This window comes from Eubalaena glacialis, chromosome 9, assembly GCF_028564815.1.
Source record: "Eubalaena glacialis isolate mEubGla1 chromosome 9, mEubGla1.1.hap2.+ XY, whole genome shotgun sequence".
Lineage (NCBI taxonomy): Eukaryota > Metazoa > Chordata > Mammalia > Artiodactyla > Balaenidae > Eubalaena > Eubalaena glacialis.
The window spans coordinates 118221783-118227989 of NC_083724.1; the positions used below are offsets into that span (position 1 = coordinate 118221783).

The 6207-nt window shown below is 39.0% G+C and overlaps 1 long non-coding RNA gene across 1 annotated transcript in view; it reads right to left on the minus strand.

The window, feature by feature from the left end:
• Positions 1 to 2440, minus strand: part of LOC133097563 (uncharacterized) — a 39963-nt gene extending 37523 nt beyond the window's left edge. Inside the window, exon 1 of the long non-coding RNA XR_009702028.1 lies at positions 2348 to 2440. This is a non-coding gene — a long non-coding RNA (uncharacterized LOC133097563). The remainder of the gene's footprint in view (positions 1 to 2347) is intronic.
• Positions 2441 to 6207: the final 3767 nt, after the last annotated feature.

A 6207-nucleotide genomic window follows, 5' to 3' on the forward strand; every position in this document is an offset into this window, starting at 1 on the left:
CAAAAATATGACGTGGACCAAAGCTAGGTTTTGATCTTTATAGTCTAAGTAATGATTAAAACAAAGGATATTCCAGGAATATTCTGCCTTGCAGAGAATATATTTAAATTTGTGATTCATAAATGTTAATGTTTTTCAGAACATCATTTTAAAGGAGATACTTGAATTGTTATTTATATCAAACCAGATGTGAAAAACTCATTTTGTTTCTATGTTCGCACTTTAAAAGAAGGAAGCTACCTACAATGGCAAATATTTAGTAACAATAACTTTTACTTATATACCATCTTTCAGCTGAATATTTCAGCTCTTCGAGGATGTGGCACCTTTGGGGGCCCATAGGTAAGGAATAAATTACAGTGTGAATATATCCTAAATGAAAAATCTAATGTATGGAAAAGTGACAGAAATTAACTGGCTGAGATGTTAATCCACAGTTCAGCCTCCCATCTGGGGAAAACATTTCTTTCCTCTTTGCTTACTTTAAGAATTTTGACTACAAAAATCTCAGGAATGAAACTTTTAATAGTTATAGCAAAAAGGATAGTTAGTGCTCCTAAAACATGCTTAAGAAAAAAATACAAATGTAATTTTTTTCAGATTACTTCTTTGTTTATTGGTACCAATTTCAAAAATGCCTACTTTTCAATAAAACTTTTTTTTTCTAATCTTCAGAAGTTACTTAGTGTTCTATGTATAGCTACTGAGAGGAAGAAACCAATTTTGTCAACACCTCAGCTGAAGATGCTTTTGTGTTTTCAAAGCGGTAATAACAAGAGGTAAAAATAGGTGTGATGTTTTGCCATTTTCCCTGTCAGGTATTTTAAGATAGGATCATGAAATGCACCTGCTTTGGGTAACACTATTTGCAAGCAATAATTAATGCTAATAATAGTGAAAGCACAAGATTTCCAAATCAATCATTTCTTCATAGAAATATTGTAGAAGTAACACATTCTGCCCGCTAACGCCAAAGCTGCCAGGTGGGAGCAAAATCCATCCACGCGAGATGAATAAGGATTCCTAGAGATACTGGCAGCTTGTCAGATCTTGCTCTGTTTTAATTCTGCCACAGAGAACTGTTGCCTTCGCTTTTAGGGAGTGCGTTGAATATGAGTAACTGTTGTCTAGATGTCCACATAACGTCTTTGAAAAACACCAAGTAGTGGACATCAGTGAACATCTAAGAGAAGTTGTATAATTAGGCACAAACTTGTTCATACCTTGTGGCAGTAACTAACCAGTCGATGATATAGGTATGAGGAATATCATTTATCTCAACTCTTTTTTTCCACGGTCATGTTCAAAGCTATAGCTTAAACTTTTCATTTGCGGATAAGTCTTTGCACTGGCAGCCTTCAATATACTTTGTGCTTTGAATTATTGTTTTTAAATCAATAAACTATGCAGACATTTAAAACCACATACTGAGTAGAACTGAAAAAAAAATATGCATTATATTTTTAAAAGTTATTTTTACATTAAAATGTATCTTATATAAATAGCTTTAAATAAATCTATAATGTTATAGGTGTGGAGCCCTATATCAAGGGCACAGGACAAAAATCTCCGGAATTAACTGAGCCCCCGTAGCAACTGTTGCCATGGGCTTTCCTGACCTAAACGGGACAGCCCTTGAGTCCATATTAGGTAAAATATTCACCACGTAGCAACCACGTAGCATCCTGACCAATCACCTAATGCCATCCTGCCAGCAGGAATTTTCTTTGTCTTGAGGCTATAAAAGTTGGCTACTAGCCTACAAAGGGGGTGGGCTCTTCCTAGTCTATCAGGAAGTCGGCCCCTGTATTGGCAGCGCCCCTCACTAACTCTCTCTTCGTTTTCAATAAACTCACTCTCATCTAAAATACTTAGTGTCTGGAAACTCTTCTTCCAACCCGTGCACGGACCACAACAATAGGGTACCTCTATTTACTGGTTGAGAAAAAAAAAAAATTAAATTTGCGGTGGTGGGGGGGGAGTCTTAATTTCCTTAGTTGAATTTTTCAGTGAAAACCCTAATGTAAATAATTTTTTTCAAACCTATTTTTCTTAATAAATGATGTAGGGCTCCCAGTGCAGCAAAACTGAAAATATGTTGGCACTGAAAAAAGATTAAGAGACTGGATAATGCCATTGAAATATTCAACCCAATTTTATAAAATTATAAACATAATTTTAAATATTTGCAGTACCATTTAAAATACAAGTGATTATGTGATGATTTCAGTCTAATTTTGCCCTATCTGTTTATAAATTTGGGATACTGAAGCGGTCTGAAAGTATACATTTCTAATTTAAGTCATTTCACAAATTAAGTATCATTTGTAAATAGCTTTTTACTTACATTAGAATTTCAGAACTCAGTTTACTGGTGCTCAGGAAAAATGACCGGATCCAGGATCACAAATGTCATCGTCCCTCCATCCCTTCCCGCTTGGTAGCTTCTCTATTAAGCAGCTCTCTCCATCTGATGGCTCCCAGCATCCATCCCTGATTCTCACCAGCTTCCAGTCTGGCCAAACAAGAAACTGTTTTTGGTGAGAGTTCATTGGCCTATCTTAGCTTATGTGCCAACTGTTGAGACATTCCTTGTGGTCAGAGAGATGGCTTCTCTGCTTGACCAAAACCAGATGACATGCTTCCCCCAGAGCTGGTCAAGTTGGAGAGTCGGGGGGACAGGAGAGGTGGGCAGGAAGTTGACCTGAACGCTATGGACTAAGAAAAGGAGAGGGATAGTTTCCAAGAGGAAAGGGAGTGAACACACGCTGAGATAACCAAAACAATAGGTGGCCACTCTGGAGGAAGACAAAGAAAGAGTGAGCAAAGGATGAGTTATGCCTTAATCCTTTGGATACATTTTCAAAGATGATCACGGTTCCTGTAATATGCTGAGACCCATGTTTTCAAACTGTGTCACACTGGGTAGGATATGCTAGAAGAAAAGAGAAGAAAATGAATAGAAAATATAGCAGGCATCTCATGCATATATGATTGCACTTATTCTCAATATAAAATATATTTCTTATTGTGAATCAAAGTGGAAAAGGGTTGAAAAGCTACTTGCTTTAATAATGGCTGTAATCTTTCCCTCTAGATTTCCTTCTTTTTTGAATTTCTGACTGTATTACCATTTTAATTCTAGGGCTCCATTCAAATTTATTAGCACCGTTTCTAACACCTCTTACTAAAATTTCCTCCTCAGCATATAGTTATGTAACAGAGAAGAGCAAATCTGACTCCTTATTAAGTCTTTCCTTAGTTCTAACATTTGTGTTCTATTGCCTGTGCTTAGTCATGCTGGCTCTGCACCTTTTAGAAAAGAATATACAGGATAGCCCATTCTCAAGGCTCTGACCTTTGAAGGTGTAACACTTTTCCATTCATTTAGAGATAAAAAGTTGCAGAACAGAGAATAGCATTTGTCTTGTTGGAGGTTTATTGGATCATTGTGACCAGACCTAACTGGACAGCTGCAAGAACAAAGGATTCCGGCACCAAGAAGTCTGCAACAACCAGCCACACCCCCCTTCCCTTTTAGTAAAAGCAGCCTGAAATCTAACTCGGGTAAGATGGTTCTTTGGGACACTAGTCCAGCATCACCGTGGTCTGCTGGCTTTCCAAATAAAGTCGCTATTCCTTGCCCCAACAAGTCGTCTCTCGATTTATTGGCCTGTCCTGCGGTGAGCAGTACAAGCTTGGACTTGGTAACAGTTACACAAAATATTAATAGAGATTTCTAGGTTTAACTTTGAAACATTAAAATATCTCCCCCTCCCCCCAGTTTTCAAGTAACCCTTCCATACATATATTCACTCATTCAACAAATAATCACTGAAAAGTTATTTTGTTGGTAAGTTTATATATGCAAGTTGTGTTATATATGGTGTTCTATGTAGCCATTAGTGCACACATATATTGATTAGGGTCCTATCTGGAAAACAGCATTCAAGTCTGAAGGACTCTAATATGAGGAACCAGTTACAACGGTACTGGAAGAACTGAGGAGCCAAGCATGGGATGATGAAGTAATCCAGCACCAGCAGGAAGGCACCACCACCTCTAGAACTGGTGGGATGTAGGGTATCAGCTGCACCAGGAACCACCAGGGAGGCTGCCATGCAAAGTTGGGACTACAGAGCAGGGGCTGTCCTGTGGGCGTTAGGGATGCCACCTGCCCTGCCAGGGATGCCACCTTAAATGAAAGTAAGAGGAAATCTCCCATCTGCCTGCCCTTCAGTATCCTGTCAGTGTCTCCCAGCTGAGAAGGGGGTCAGGAAAATGTAGTTTGCAGGGTCAGCCCCTTGTGATACAGAGCCAAGCAGTGTAGTGGAAAGGAATGGATTTGAGAATAAATAGGCAAGTGACAGGCATGACATACATTGGATATTTTCCCTGCTACAGTCATAGATTTGAGCTTTAGCACCAACTTGCTTTTAAAAGTCATGAGTGAAGATATCACTCTAACTCCATAATAATATAATGGTGCAATATTCTGGGGTCTAATTCCACAATAGCTAGTGACCTTACAGTCACCGTGCATGTATGTAACAGCCTATGCATTTAGGCATACAGATGCATGAATTTATTATTAATTTATTATTAATTCCTTCTTTGTCTTATACTCAAGAAATACTGTCTCTCCATCACTGTATAGATGCTGTGAAGGATACAATGATATTAAAACATGTTGACTGTCATTAAATCCTATCACATTGTTGGGTTCAACCTCCCGAGTTTAAATTGTAAGAGGATAAACTGGTAAATTCCTAGATTTAGGTTGCCCTAAAGCAATTGAATGCTAATCAGACACCATTATCTAAAATCTAAATGTATAAGCTTAAGTAAATTTTTATTTCTTTGCCCTTAAATTTATATATGTGTGATATATAGAGAGGAACATATAGATATAAATTTGCTCCTGGACCCACAAAGTAATTTATAGAACTTTGTGTACTTTGTAATCATTGAGTATGAGTAGCAGAGGATTCGGATAAACCTTGAAATTCATGACTTCACACAATAGAGTTGTTTTTCTTTGCTCACACAGAGTCCAATGCTGGTATTCAGTGAGCATATTTCCACGAGGTGGTTTAGGCTCTTCGCCTTGTAGCTCCACCATCTAGAGCTTTGCAGTCATTCAGTTCCAGCCAGTGGACTGGAGAAGAAAAAATGGAGAACGTATACCTGCTTCTTAAACATTTCAGCCCGAAAATAACATTCATTATTTTACTCATAGCCCACTGGTGAGAACTAGTCTAAAAGTCCTATCTAGATGCTGAGAAATGCAGACACATACATGCCTCCCAGAAACAACTCTACACAATAGAAAGGGCGCATGAATTTTCAAGGGACAAACACATCTTTTGTCTTTGCCACATCTACTGTCTCTATAAATCCCGTGTTCCTCACACTGAGTACATTCACTCCCACTCCAGGGAAACATCCTAAAATCCCAGGCAGTTACTGTACCCAACTCAAATCCAGATCTCCAATAGCGGCACTGCCCTCTCCTTTAGGACACTGTGGCTTCTCGTGATCAAGGGACGATTTATCTGGCCTGAGCACACACTCTATAGTCACGAGCAGAGGGCACGTCTACAATCAGATCTCTCATTCAGAAAAGGGAAGGATGGGATCACTGGTCAATAGCCATGGTACAACCCTACAAGAAGGCATTGTGAGGTCTCTGCCCTGAAGTGGGGACTTTCTTGACTTTCCTACAGTCTTCAATTTGGGATTAATGATTTCACCATTGTGCCGGAAGGGGGAGGGGGAGGGTGGCTCTGGCTTTGCCCTAAGGGGGAGGGGGACTCTGGCTTTTTTGCTGTATTATCCCTCTGTGGTTTGTTTGTTTTTTGGGGTTTTTGGGGTTTTTTTGGTACCAGATCTTCTGGGAAGTGATGTAGTTTTCACACACGCTATCCTGTCAATGCAAGTTTCAAAACCCAAGGTTTACTTTAAGTCTTAAACAGCTAAAGGCTTTTTCAGTCCGGCGTGTGATTTCTTTAGCTGAGCAATTCAAGAAAACCGAGTAGGCTTCCGATCTATTTGCTTCCAGTTGATTTCATTTGCCTGAAAAACACCCAGATATCTTGAATAGTCATAATTACTAATCATAATCCTCCAGGCTGATGTATTTCTTTGAATCTCCTCCCCCCATTTCTTCTCTTCTTTCAACATAAGGGTAGTTACATTGAGGTAAGC